The following is a 13,866-nucleotide window of genomic DNA, read 5'->3' as shown; positions in this document are numbered from 1 at the left end:
TACAAAATGAAAGATACACAAGATTTTTAAGATTTCAATCCCTTGACTCTGGCTTCCAGAGCACTCAAAGAGAACTATATTGAGATGCACTGTGTGGGATGAGCTCAGAGCTCAAACTACTTTGTATTTAGGGTGATTTTAAGGGACTAAGAAAGAACATGGAGGCTGGAGAGAGGGCTTAGGGGTTAAGAGCACTGGCTGCTCTTCCAGAGGACCGCAGCTGATGCCCTTCATCCATACCAGGGGTTTACAACCACCCCTAATGCCTCCAGCTTCCATGGACACCAATATCCTCAAGTGCTCTCTCACTTACTCTCCCATTCTCTCTCGCTCCCCCCCCCCACACACAATTTTTTGAAAGATAAAAATTTGGGGGGAGGTAATTTTTGTATGCATTGGTGTTTAGCCTGCATGTATGTCTGTGTGAAGGTGTCAGATCCCCTGGGACTGGAGTTAAAGGCAGCTATGAATTGCCATGTGGGTGCTGGGAACTAAACCATGGTCGTCTGGAAGAGCAGCCAGTGCTCTTAAGTGCTGAGCTGTCTCTCCAGCCCAAAAAGTGGATCCAGATAAATAAGTAAATATATAAATAAATAAATAAAGCAACGATGCTGATGGAAAAGACAGATCATGGCCTGGGAATGGTGATGCACTGTGTAAAAGCTGTAACCAAAGGGGTGAGGCCAGCCTGAGATGAGGCAGGAGGATCACAAGTGCAGGGCAGCCTAGGCTATACTTTGTTTTTGTTTTTTTTTCTTGGATGATGGCTCAACAGTGAAGGTGCCCAAAGATCTGGATTCAATTTACCCACATAGTAAAAGGTGAACCCACTCTGAAAGTTGTTCTCTGATCTCCACACATGCTGTGGTATGCACACCCCAACACACACACACACACACACACACACAGAGACACACACACACACACAATGTAGCAAAAGAGAACAAAGGTGAGTACACCAAAGAACAGATATGAATTAAATATATGATGGAAGATAATTTCAGATCCTTTGTTCTGTTCCTTCTGGGCCATACCAACAGGCTATGCCAGCATTCCCATTTCAGATTCTCTCAGCAAGGAGTTCATACTTATGAAGGCATCCTCAGCCAGACATGGGGGCTCACACTTTTAATCCCAGAAAAAAAGCAACAAACAAACAAAAATCATCAATCAGAGCAATTTCATGAAGCTCAGTGCTTTGTGATTTTTTTGAACAAGTGAAAGCCTTTTTATTTTATTATTATTTAACTTTTTGTTTTGTTTTGTTTTTGGAAACAGGGTTCCTCAGTGTAGCCCTAGCTGTCCTGGAACTCTTTCTGGAGACCAGGCTGGCTTTGAACTCACAGAGATCTACCTGTCTCTGCCTCCCGAGTGCTGGGATTAAAGGCATCCACCACTTCCCTCCTGATCTTTTTTTTTTTTTTTTTAAGATTTATTTATTTATTATGTATAGAGTGTTCTGTCTTCCTATATGTCTGCAGGCCAGAAGAGGGCACCAGATCTCATTACAGATGGTTGTGAGCCACCATGTGGTTGCTGGGAATTGAACTCAGAACCTCTGGAAGAATGATCAGTGCTCTTAACCAGTGAGCCATCCCTTTTTTTAATTTTGTGATACCAAAGATCAAAACCAAAGGCTCCAGTATCCTCTACCACTCACCAGGCTATACAAAGCAATGTCTTCAGCCCAAGTGAAAGCTGTCTTCTTTAATTTTATTATTTATTTACTTATTTATGTAAGACAGGGTCTTTCTCTGTAGCTCTCACAGACCCCAGACTCAGTTTCCTCCTCCCCAGACACCTTAGTGCGGGATTATTGGCACACACAATCATGCCTCATTTTGTTTATGCGCTTGTTTGGTTTGGTTTTGACCATGTCTTTTGGCAGATCTAGATGACCAAGCACTCTACCCCTGAGCCACAATCCCACCCTCCCAGCTTACACTTGATGCTTTCTTTTTTAAAGTTAATTTTATTTAATTATTTATGAGTATTATATATGGCATGTGTTCCTAGTGCCTACAGAGTTCAGAAGAGGGCATCAGATTCGCTAGAACTGGAGCTACAGATGTTTGTGAGCCACCCTGCGGGTGCTGGGAATCAAGTCTGGGTCCTCTGGATTAGCTCTTAACCACTGAATCCGCTCTCCAGCCATGTTTGAGACTTTTGAGACAGGGTCTCAAGCAGCCCAAGCTGTCACTGAGTTCTACATAGCCAGAGATAAAGAATTCTTAATCCTCATGCCTGCTTTCCTGAGGGCTAGGTCACAGATTATACCATCTTGTCCAACTCTTTGACTCTTTATTCTATTATTTCTTAGCCCTTAAAACCCCTGAAGCTTAAACAAGTAGGAAAACTCACCAGGAGTGGAATTGATAGCCGAGCTGAATGAAGTTCACGGAGTTAGGATGTCTCTGACCTGTCAAACAAACGAACCACAACTCTTTAAAAAGCATGTTTCACAAAGGAGGAAAATATGAAACTTTTTAGGAAAGAAAGAACAGAATTTAGGAGTCAATCTCACACTGCCTCGGTAACACTCACCTCCAATATCCCCTCGAAGGAGCAGTGGTAACAAGAAAATAAACGTTAACAATGACTCCAAGGAGGCCTACCCATCCAACTAGAGTGGGGAAGGAGACTGACCGGCTTCAGAGCCCTTCCTCAGGCCTCCTGGCTGCCAGCACACACTCTCCAGAAGTAAATTAACTATCTTTGTCACAATGGACATTAAACCCAAACTCTACAATGAAGCTCTGCTCTCTGGTTTTCCCGTCACTATTTTGCTGTGATAGCGGAACAGACAGTACCAGCATTCTGCAGAGTAAATACACAAATGCACAGCTACCCCCAACTCTAACTTTCATTTACAACAGGACAGGAAGTGCCTGCTCAACTCAAGGGACACAGGAAGGGTGGGAACAGCCTCAATGTGGGAATTGCAATTGAGAATGGAAACGGCAGCCCAATACAGTAAATAAGTAAATAATAGCATCTCTCAGGGACGCTGAATTTTTCAAGAACTTCCTTTTCCACCCTCAGAAACTTTCATTCATCATATCCCAACTCATTCTTGTGGTTTTAGAAGAGTCATCCTAAATGATATTAAGTGGTAGCACACTGTGGCCAGTTCCAGACTAGCCAGGCAGTATAGTGAGACCTCCGCTCAAATAAATAAATAAATAAACAAATAAATAAATAAATAAATAGCCAGGCATGGTGATGCATACCTTTAACCACAGAGGCGGGCAGACCTGTGAGTTTGAAGACAGCCTGGTCTACAAAACAAGTTGCAGACAGCCAGGGCTGTTATACACAGAAACCCCACTCCCAAACCCCAAAATAATAATTGGGTTCTATTATTTTCTTTTTTGTTTTTTCCAGACAGAGTTTTTCTGTGAAACAGTCCTGGCTGTCCTGGAACTCATTCTGTAGAACAGGCTGACCTTGAAGTCAGAGATCCACCTGCCTCTGGCTCCCAAGTGCTGGGATTAAAGGTGTAAGCTACCACTGCCTGTCTAATTTTTAAAAAGGAAAATTATTGTATTTTATTTTGAGCCAAGTTTCACTATGCAGCCTCTGCTGGCCAATCTTTATCTTTTTTTTTTTTTAAATAGTCTCTTGTATGTCAGATGTTTTCTCATTTGTAAAATGAAACAAATAATTACCTATTTCCTATCACTGTAAGTGAAACTAAATGAAGCAACTTCTATGCATCTTGTAGGGAAGTTCTGGACACTTAGTAATCCCTCAGCTGTGGACCCATTATGACTGATTACTGTCTCCTAATGTGTATCTCTGTGAGTGTCATGTAACTAACACTGAAGACCTTAAGAGAACATTTCTGAAAACTATCTTAGTTACAGTCAAGATTATACTACAGGATGGCAAGATGGCTCAGCTGGTAAAGATACCTGCTGCACACACCTGAAAACCTGAGTTCAAAACCGGAACCCACAGTAGAGAGAGAACCAACTCTCCAGAGGTGTCCTCTGGTTTCTGTACCTACGTCATGGTACATGTTTGTCCGAGTGCACATACACACTCAATAATGATAAATTTAAACCATCTCTTTCTTTCTCTCTTTTTGGCTTTTTGAGACAGGATTTCACTTTCTATATTGGGAACCTATCCTGGAACTCACTCTGTACAGTAGGCAGCTGACCTCGAACTCAGAGATCCACCTGTCTCTGCCTCCCAAGTGCTGGGATTAAAGGTGTGCACCACCACCACCACCACCACCACCACCACCACCACCACACCACCACCACCACCACCACCACCAGCACCACCACCACCACCACCACCACCAGGCTTGAAATCTAAAGTATCTTAAATACCAAGACTATTGTAGGACTATGGGAATTGAGGTTCACACTTGTCTTCTTAGCACTCAAGAGGATTGCCACAGTTCCAGACATACCTGATCTATACGGAATTCCAAGCCAGCTAGGGCTGCATAGTGAAACCCTGTTAGAAAGCCTGCTCTGGGGTTGACCAAGGAGGCTCAACTACACACCAGGAAAACATCAGGTAAGTTTGGCAGTTGTTTGCACATCTTCACAGCTAAGCTTACCCACTTTTCTGAGTGCTAACAAAAAAAGAATGATTCCCCCTCCTCTTTTCTCTCTTCCTTGGTTGCTATCTTAGATCCTAAGCAACATTTCCCTCACTTGGACATTCTCACTTTTTCTCTGCGAGGAGGAGAGTCTCTCTCGCTGGGGCAGCTGCCTGCAGACCTCTGTTGACAGATCTGCCTGCTTTCTAGGGTCCTAACTCAAAAGGCATTAACTTTCTTTCTGCCTCTTAATCCACCTCCTCCTCCGGGCATCTGCCAACATTGATCGCTCCAATGTTGTTTTCCTTTCAAACTCTGATAAAATAGTCCTGGAGCTTCAAAAGGAAAACATTTAAAAAAATATAAAAACAGTTTAAAACCAGGCATGGTGGCACACACTGGTAATCCTAGCGCTCAGGAAGACCGGAAATTCAAGGTCGTCATTGGCTACCTGGTGAGTGTGAGGCTATCCTAGGCTACATGACTGTCTCCGAAATGGAGGAGAGGCAACAGTTAAATCTTGAGATGCATAAAAGTCATGCGCTCCCCCCTCCCCGGATATACTGTTGCATTTTTATAGTCTGTCCAGTGAATTTAGGGCCACAGAAGTAAAACATCGCAGATATACAAACTGATATAAATTAGGTAAAAGAGCATGAACAACACTAACTAGAAACTGCAATTCCAGTGAGTACACACACATCTGTTTGTGGTGCTGGGTGTCAAATCCAAGTCCAATGGAGTATATCTACCTACATTTTTTTCTTTTTCTTTTTTTTTTTTAAGATTTTTTTATTTATTATGTATACAATGTTCTGCCTGCATGTATGCCTGCAGGCTGGAAGAGGGCAACGGATCTCATTATAGATGGCCGTCAGCTGGGAATTGAACTCAGGACCTCTGGAAGAGCAGCCAGTGCTCTTAACCTCTGAGCCATCTCTCCAGCCCCCTCTACCTACATTTTTAAAGGGAGGCACAGAGTTTTGTGAAGGAGATGGGGAGGCGGCAGGGTTCTGGGGTTCGAGTACGGGAAAGAGAGAACCCTACTCTCCAGCATTCCCCGTCATCTTCATTCTCATGTTTTTCTAGATTTAGTCAATCTCTAATTATTAGTTCTCATGAGCGCAGCACGAGAGTTCTTTTTTTGTTTGTTTCTTTCTTTCTTGTGAGGGGATCTCACTGTGTTGCTCAGTCGGGCTCCCAACTCAAACTCCTAATTATCTTCCCCAAGAGGTAGGGTTACAGGCAGTGCCACTGTGGCCAGGCTAAGAGCTGCTTGCTGTTCATGGAAAGGGAGTAGAAATTATGTGTAATATCATTTAGGAAAAGAGACATTTATACATCCTGGTTCAGTATAGACTAGTGTGGAGTTTCTCTAGAACGTGTACTGGGGGAAGCACACACACTCCTAGCATTTGGGAGGCAGAGGCAGGTAGATCCTTGTTGAGTTTGAGGCCAGCCTGGTCTACATAGTGAGTTCCAAGACTGCCAGGGCTACACAGTGAGAGTCTATCTCAATAAACCAAAAAACAAAACAGCTTTTTTTATTTTTGTGACTGTGTGCATGTGCCTGCCACAGCCAGAAGAGGGCGCTAGATCTCCTGCAGCTGGAGCTACAAGCAGTTGTGTGGGCGCTGGAAATCACACTCAGGTCCTCTGGAAAAATAGCCAGCATTCTTAGCCTCTGAGTCATCATCTCTCCACCACACCTTTAAAACAAAACAGTCTCACTGGGCAGTGGTAGTGCACACCCTTTAATCCCAGCACTTGGGAGGCAGAGGCAGGCTGATCTGAGTTCGAGGCCAGCCTGGTCTACAGAGTGAGGCTAGGAAGGCTGAGGACTGGTGAGGTAGGCGCTTGCCTGTCATGAATGAAGCCCTGGGCTTGATCCTCAGCACCATGTAAAGCCAGTTATGGTGGCACCCATGTGTATTCCCAACACTTGAGAGGGGAGGAAGGGGGATCACGAGTTCAAGGTCATCTTCCTCCACCATCTTCAAGGTAGCCTGACTATGTAAGACTGTGTCAAATAACAAAAAAGAGAAGAACACAGGAAAGTGACCCATAGAGAAGACAAGTGTTTGCCTAAGCATATATATATATATATATATATATATATATATATATATAGTGTAACATGGGTGTGCCTCATGGCCACAAAGAGGAAGAGAGAGAGAGAGATTGGACCTAGAGTTACAAAGCTACCTTGTAGATGCTGGGAACTGAACTTGGGACCTCTGTAAGAGCAGCAAGTACTCTTACCCACTGAGCCATCATCCTCCAGCTCCCCCTTCATTTCCCCTGTCCTGCTTTTTTTTTTTTTTTTTTTGGTTTTTTGAGACAGGGTTTCTCTGTGGCTTTGGAGGCTGTCCTGGAACTAGCTCTTGTAGACCAGGCTGGTCTCGAACTCACAGAGATCCGCCTGCCTCTGCCTCCCGAGTGCTGGGATTAAAGGCATGCGCCACCACCGTCCGGTGCCTCCTGTCCTGCTTTTTGAGACAGGGCCTTACTATATAGCACTGACTGGCTTGGAACTTACTATGTAGACCAGACTGGCCTTAGACTCACAGAGAGCTGCCCGCCTCTGCTTCTCAAATGCTGGAATTAAAGACATGGTTCCATTCATATATTTTCTTCACACCTGAGATGCTAATTTTGCCTAGTCCTAGCTATCTCTAAAACAAGTAACCCCAATGATCCCAGAAGGGGTCACAATCTCAATTCGACTACTAGGTTCAACCAGATTAAACTACTATATTTATAGATCAAATTTCAATATTTTTATCATTGAATACTGGTAACTTCATATGGTTACATTAGCATATAACAAGCAAGTGTAAGACCATGAGGATGACAATGAGCCAAAATACTGAGGGCCAGGAGCATAGTTCAATGGTAGAGCATTTGCCTCACACATGCCAGGACCTAGGTTCAGTCCCCAGGTTCAGTCCCCAGTATGCCTGGAAACAAACAGCAAAAATAAATAAATAAATCTATTAATTTGATGTAGCCTTACCAATACCTTGTATAAAACTGTCAAATAATAATAATAAAAATTGCTAGGGTCATGACAAACAAACTGCTGTAGCCCCCAGAACACAGAGACTACAGGTGTATGCATCCATGCCAGCTAGGAATCTAGAATTTCTGACCCTCGATTCTATCATATTTGCTTATGATGAGCACATGACACCACACCTGGCTTTTTAATATTTTTTTTTTAAAGATAGGCTCTTATGGCCAGGCATTGACGACACACACCTTTAATACCAGCACTCAGGAGGCAGAGGCAGGAGGATCTCTGTGAGTTCGAGGCCAGTCTGGTCTATAGAGTCCAGGACAGCCAGGGCTAAACAGAGAAACCCTGACTTGAAAAACAAAAAACAAAAAAACAAAAGCAAAAGCAAAAACAAAAACCAATAGGGTCTTACATAGTCCTGCCTGGCCTTGATTGGCTTGAACATCTGATTCTGCCTCTGTGCTGGCTTTACAGGGTGAGGTACCACATCCACTCACTGGAATATTTTTGCTAGATTTGTAAGAGGTTCATTTTCACCTCTTTTAGGTTAAAGTTTGTTTTTATTCATTCATTTATTTATTTATTTTGAGACAAGGTCTCACTACATATTCAGGCTGGGATAGGACTCAGTTTCTCAGCTTGACCTCCTCAGTACTGAAATTTTATGGGATAGACACAGCAACTTAGGGGGAGCAAAGGGTTTATTAGGCTTACTTTGTCTTAGTTAGGGTTTCAATTGCCACAAGGAAAGATCATCAACAAAAAGCAAGTTGAGGAGGAAAGGGCTTTTTTTTTGGCTTATATTTCCACATTGCTGTTCACCACTGAAGGAAGTCAGAACAGAAACTCAAACAGGGCAGGAACCCAGAGGCCGGAGTTGATGGAGGCCATGGAGGGGTGCTGCTTACTGCCTTGCTTAACCAGCTTTCTTATAGAACCCAGGGCCAGCAGCCTGGGATGGCACCACCCACCATGGGCTGGGCCCTCCTGCATTGATCACTAATTAAGAAAATGCCTTACAGCTGGATCTCATGGAGGCATTTCCTCAGCTGAGGCTCCTTCTCTGATTCCAGCTTGTGTTGAGGTGACACACAAAAACAGCCGAATACTCTTCCATGTCATAATCCCTCACTAAGGAATACAAAGAAGAAACTGAAGCAGAGACCATGAAACACTGCTTACTGACTTGTTCCTGTTGGCTTTACCTTTTTGATACCGCATGGGCTCACTTGCTGCCCAGTGTCATGGGTTCTCCTATATCGATTAGCAATCAAGAAAATGCCCCCAAAGACATGCTCATAAGACAATCTAACGGAGGCCACTCTCCAATTGTTCTCTTCCCAGGTGTGTCAAATTGACTAGCAAGATAAGCCACCACACACTCCACACCCAGTTCAACTATCTTTCCCCCGCCCAGTTCTGAAAAGCAAATCCAGGGCTTCTTGCATTCCAGACAAGTGGGCTAACCCTGAGATACAGTGCAGCCCCCACCCTCATATCTTGCTCCCAGATGCCCACATTGTGAATACCCACGAAGTAAGAACTCTATAGTTTGTTTGTTCTCTTTATTTTGTCTTTCGAGACAGGGTTTCTCTGTGTAGTGCTGGCTGTCCTGGAACTCACTCTGTAGACCAGGCTGGCCTAGAACTCAGAGATCTGCCTGCCTCTGCCTCTGAAGTCCTAGGATTAAAGGCGTGAGCCACTACCTTGAGGCTAATCTTCAAATCTTTACTACCTGTCTTGACTTTCCATTGCTGTAGCAAAACACCATAACCTAAAGCAACGATGGGAGAGAGTTTATTTCACCTTATTACCCTTATACCAGTCCAATATGAAGGGAAATCAGGGCAGGAACTCAAGCAAGAACCACGAGAAATGCTGCTTACTGGCTTGCTCAGCCTGCTTTCTTATACAACTCAGGACCACCTGCCCAGGGGTGGCTCCAACCACCATGTGCTGGGCCCTCCCACATCAATCATTAAGAAAATGCTCTACAGACTTGACTACAGGCCATTCTGATTGAGGCGTTTTCTCAAGTGAGGTTCCCTTTCTCCAAATAACGAAAAACAAACAAACAAAAAACAAAACCAACAGGACACTATCCAAATATAATTTATATTCAAGAATGCTTGCTGACAGAATATAATTTTCATTCTTTGTAGAGCGTCTCCAACGAGAAAGAGAATACTAGGAGAAACACTGCCACCTGCTGGACAAAGCGGGTCCTGCTTCCTTTAGGAAATGAGCCAAGGAAGGCCTGAAGCTGGAGGGGAGATGACGATCTTGTTTTTATTATTGGGGCGGGACACGTCCATGTGTAAGTCGGAGGACTACTTCGTGGAGTCATTTCTCTACTTTCAACTTGACTTGGGTCCCAGGGACCAAACCCGGGCTTCCAGATTCAGATTTGGATAATGTTTTACCCACAGCGCTGTCTCTATCACCCCAACGTCAGCTTTCAGCTGTTTGTTCTGATGTTTTGTGTTTTGAAGCGAGCACTGGCGGGGTGGGGGGTGGGGTGGGGTGTCACTATGTAGTAGAGGCTGGCCTTGAATCGTTCATCCTTCAGTCTTTATCTCAAAAAATCAAAGTGCACTTGGGGCGAGCTCTACAGGTAGGTCTTTGCCCAATCAGCCCCCGTGTAAGGCAAAAATGCAATAAGGCAGAAACTCATTACTGGTGATATTAAAAAGTTAATTCAGATAAGCAGGGATATCAAGAAAGCAGATGGCTTCTGGGTAAAAACTAGAATTACCTAACCTATGGCATTTGTCTCTTGAACAGATCTGTGGACAGATCTTTTTCCCATGAAATGAGCATAAGATTAGCCTGCTGCATGCTTAAAAAACCCCAGTGAAGGGGTGGGGAGACAGTTCAGTTCGTCAAGTACGGCTATGTGAGCATAAGGACATGAGTTCAGATCCCCAGCACCCACATATAAAAAGCTGGGAATCTGTAACTTCAGTGGTGGTGGGGGGTAGTTATTGCTGGCCATCCAAGGTCTAGCTGAATCTGCTATGTCTGGGTTCATGAGAGACCCTCACTCAAAAAATAAGGAGGGGATCCGAGAGATGGCTCAGCAGTTAAGAACACTTGCTTAATCCCAGCACTAGGGAGGCAGAGGCAGGTGGTTCAAGACCAGCCTGGTCTACAGAGCAAGTTCCAGGACAGCTTCCAAAGTCACAGAAAAACCCTGTCTCGAAAAACCAAAACAAACAAACAAAAACCCACTTGCTGCTCTTGGAGAGGACTCAAGGTCAGTTCGCAGCATCCATGAGGCAGCTCACAATCATTTGTAACTCTTGTTCCAGGGTTATCTCTCTGGTCTCCACTGGCACCAGGTACTATACTATGTTGTACATACACAAACATGCAAGTAAAACACTATAAAAATAAAGGAGAAAATGCAGGCACGGTGGCGTGTGCGCAACGTTAGCACCAGCACTTGGGCTACACAGTGAGACCCTTTCTCAAAAAAAAGAAAAAAATTAAAAAAAAAACAAACAAACAAGATGAAGACCCACTGAGAAAGACACCTGATGTCACCCTCTGTTCTTCATGTGTGCATAAACAAGCACAAGCACAGATACCACACCACACACACACACACACACACACACACACACACACACACACACACACGCTCACACTAATGTTGAGCTTATACTGAGTAGTACAGCTCTTAAATACAGGCATGGTGTTACAGATGTGTGTAATCTCAGCTACTCAGGAGACTAAGGCAGGAGGAGTTAAATTTGAGCCCAGCAATATAATTAGTCTCCATCTCAAAAAACATGGATTTGGATGCTCAACTGGTAGAGTGTTTGCCTATCGGGCACAATTTGCCTATCATGCAGAAATCCTTTGATTTAGTCCCTAGCCTGAAATACACTGGGCAAGGTGACTGTGGGCCTAGGATCTCTGCCCTCAAGAGTTGAATGATCAGAGATTCAAATCATCCATGGACAGCATGTTCAAAAGCACTCTAGGACACACTATCTGAAAAGCAAAAAGTAAGAAGTTTACTTTCAGGCCACGTCAGGAGTAGCGTAGCCAGCAGTAGTCCCTGAACTAGAGGAAGTTCCCTGGATAGGCGAGCCAGTAAGTCATACAGGGAGTAGCTAACAGAAGGAAAAACAAACAGAAAGAAGTCCTCCTGATTTCAAATAAAATACCCACTCCAAACAGTAAAAAGAGCCACAGTTCTATCATACACGCAAGCATGGTTTGATATTTATTTTCCCACAATTACATTTTGTTTGTGGCAAGTTCTCCTCACATAGCTTAACCGAGTTTGCCCTCCTGACCCTCCCATCTAAACTTCTCAGATGTTGGGAGTGCAAACTACCACTCCTGGTCAGTATCATGGTCACTTAAATTCAAAAATGAAAATTATGAGTTTTGTAATGTAGCCCGGGCAACTCAAGAGGCAACACCCAGTACTATCTCATAGCATAAAATAACCTTTTTCGGGAGAGAGGTAGTTTTCTCCTGGGTTAATTTAGTTGTCAATTTTGGAAGAAAAGGCTTCTAATTCTAGATTTGTGTCTAATTTATGCTCTGGGTTATCTTATGCAAGCAGCCTCAACTTTCTTTTCATTAAAAAGGCTATTAAGGGCTGGAAAGATAGCTCAGAGGTTAAGAGCACTGGTTGCTCTTCTAGAGGTCCTGAGTTCAATTCCCAGCAACCACATGGTGGCTCACAACCATCTGTAAAGAGATCAGTGAGATCAGTACCCTCTTCTGGCCTGCAGGGATACATGCAGGAAGAACACTGATATATATATATATATATTATATATATATATATATATATATATATATGGTTTTTCGAGACAGGGTTTCTCTGTGGCTTTGGAGGCTGTTGTCCTGGAACTAGCTCTTGTAGACCAGGCCGGTTTCGAACTCACAGAGATCCGCCTGCCTTTGCCTCCCAAGTGCTGGGATTAAAGGTGTGGGCCACCACCACCGGGAATAATAAATAAATGTTTTTAAAAAACTGTTTTTTAAAAATATTTATCTGGGGGCGGCACATGAGTGCCTATGTGGGTTCCAGGGGTTGAAGGCAGGCAGTAGTCAGACTTAGCAACAGGGCCTTTACCCACCGAGACTTCTCTGTTCTGAATTTCCTCTCTTCAAAATCGGCCTAATACCTGCTCCATAGGTCACTGCTGATGAGACAGAAACTGAGTGACGCACTATACACACTCAATAATTCACACTTAATATAACTCCTACTAAACAAAAGTGCTGTGAGGTGGTGTGGCCACTTCTCAGACAGTCCACACTGGCCTTGGGCCCCTTAGGTTGCAGAAGACGGCCTTGAACTACTTCTGGACCCGCCTGCCTCATGTGTTGGGACTACAGGAATTCTGACCAGCACACCCTTATTCTTAAAGATTTCTGTGTATTTTTCCCCATCGAAAAGAACGAGAGGGGTAGGTGATCAAAACAGACAAAATTGGGCCAGGCATGGTGGTGTGCACCTTTAATCCCAGAACTGTGGCGGCTAAGGGTGGTGAATCTGAATTTGAGACCAGCCTGGTCTACCTAGAGACAGGACAGCCAGGGCTACATGGAGAGGACCAGTCTCAAAAGTGAAAAGATAAAATTGGGGGAGCACTTACATAATGTTTTGTGTTCTCTCTCTCTCTCTCTCTCTCTCTCTCTCTCTCTCTCTCTCTCTCTCTCTGTGTGTGTGTGTGTGTGTGTGGTGTGTGTGTGTGTGTGTGTGTTGCACACACCTGTAATCCCAGCACTTGAGAAGATCAGAGACATAAGGTTTACCAGGAGTTCGAGACTAACCCTGGCTACAAACTGAGTGCTGAGGCAACACGGGCTCCATCACAAGACCTTCCCTCTCTAACACAACAATAACAAAAAAAAGGTCTTCGTGTTCGCTGGCTCATTTTAACGCATGTACTTTACAGAAAGAGAAGTCCTCCGCAGCCACCAAATAAACTGTAGGGGACAACGCTAGGAACCTAGCAACGTAACGACTCGCCCCGAAGCGCGGCTGTCTCTGGACGGGTGCGCTCTCCACTCACCGCCAGCGCGCGTCCGTGCCTGGGGTGCTCTGAGGCCGCAGCTCGCACAGCCTGTTAGGGCGTACCGGCCCCTGCGCGCCGCCCCGTCACTAGGGGGCTCCTGCATCCCGCAGCTCACGCTCATCCTTTTCTCTCTCTCGAGTAGCATTTTCATCTGCACCAAGAGAATTCCATCGTCCCCAGGCCTGCCGCGTCTCCTCGAACTCCGACTGCGCAGAGCCGGGGGTTCTCTCCCCAGCACC

General features: G+C 44.5%; 1 protein-coding gene across 1 annotated transcript in view; it reads right to left on the bottom strand.

Annotated features, from left to right (window-relative positions):
- Nucleotides 1–13,861, bottom strand: part of Rbms2 (RNA binding motif single stranded interacting protein 2) — a 55,886-nt gene extending 42,025 nt beyond the window's left edge. The window contains exons 1-2 of the mRNA XM_027392732.2: nucleotides 13,625–13,861; nucleotides 2,362–2,419 (exon numbers count right to left, since the gene is read on the bottom strand). The gene's annotated coding sequence lies outside the window, so the exon portion shown is untranslated. The remainder of the gene's footprint in view (nucleotides 1–2,361; nucleotides 2,420–13,624) is intronic.
- Between the last annotated feature and the right edge of the window lie 5 nt (nucleotides 13,862–13,866).

Source organism: Cricetulus griseus (assembly GCF_003668045.3).
Source record: "Cricetulus griseus strain 17A/GY chromosome 1 unlocalized genomic scaffold, alternate assembly CriGri-PICRH-1.0 chr1_0, whole genome shotgun sequence".
NCBI classification, from domain to species: Eukaryota; Metazoa; Chordata; class Mammalia; order Rodentia; family Cricetidae; genus Cricetulus; species Cricetulus griseus.
This window is presented reverse-complemented; position numbering and strand designations above follow the sequence as displayed.